Source organism: Microtus oregoni, unplaced genomic scaffold, assembly GCF_018167655.1.
Source record: "Microtus oregoni isolate MIOR12 unplaced genomic scaffold, Mior012 000029F_ref0000214, whole genome shotgun sequence".
Lineage (NCBI taxonomy): Eukaryota > Metazoa > Chordata > Mammalia > Rodentia > Cricetidae > Microtus > Microtus oregoni.
This window is the reverse complement of record NW_024543088.1, coordinates 8,385,600-8,386,441: the sequence shown is the minus strand read 5'-3', so window position 1 is coordinate 8,386,441 and position 842 is coordinate 8,385,600. Positions and strand designations below refer to the sequence as shown.

At 44.3% G+C, this 842-nt stretch overlaps 1 pseudogene; it reads left to right on the top strand.

The window, feature by feature from the left end:
- The first annotated feature begins 220 nt into the window (after positions 1 to 220).
- Positions 221 to 521, top strand: LOC121464721 (annotated as a pseudogene).
- The last annotated feature ends 321 nt before the right edge of the window (positions 522 to 842 follow it).

Below are 842 nucleotides of genomic sequence, written 5' to 3'. Positions count from 1 at the left end.
GTAGGGTTTTATGATGTATATTTTATCTCCCTCCTAGATTTCCTTTTTCTATGTCAGTTAGTATTTTAAGAAGAATTCTTGTTCTTGAGTTTGAGGCCAGCCTGGTCATCAGCGTGAGTTCTAGGATAACCAAGACTACACAGAGAAACCCTGTCTTGAAAAATAAAACAAAGTAAAAATATAAGGTTTAAATAGTTGAGTAAGATCAAGCTGGGTAACCATGGCTGAAGGTGGATTTGATCCCCGTGAATGTGTTTGCTCTCATGAACATGCGATGAGAAGGCTGACCAACCTGCTCTGGCAGTCCCAGTCCTACTGCACAGACACAGAGTGCCTCCCGGGAGTTGCCAGGACCCTCCAGTGACAACATTGCCAGCATTACTGTGATCCTGATGGCCTGGATGGTGATCGCAGTGCTCCTGTTCTTACTGAGGCCTCCTCGTTTGAGAGACTCCAGCCTCCCTGGAAAGCCCTCTAGTCCTCACAGTGGACAGGACCCGTCCGCTCCGCCTGTGGACTAACGTTAACGCTGTGCATGCCCAAATGACTGAAGATGACCAGAGTACTCTTAGCGGTTTTTCCTTTTCCATCTGTGCTTGGGGATGGTATTGTTTTCATGAGCTTATAGAAATTTCAAATGCAAACTGACTTTTGCTTCTAGTGTTGCTCAGTTCTTATTTATGGTGTACCTGAGTAAATGGATCTATTGGAACGCTCACAGGGCTTTGTTGGTTGGCCTAAGCTTAAACATTCCACTTGTTGTTTCTGGAACCGTGATCATAATATCTTTGGTAGTTTCTGGCTCAACTGAAGGAAAATTGAGATTTCTGCCTTTAAGTATT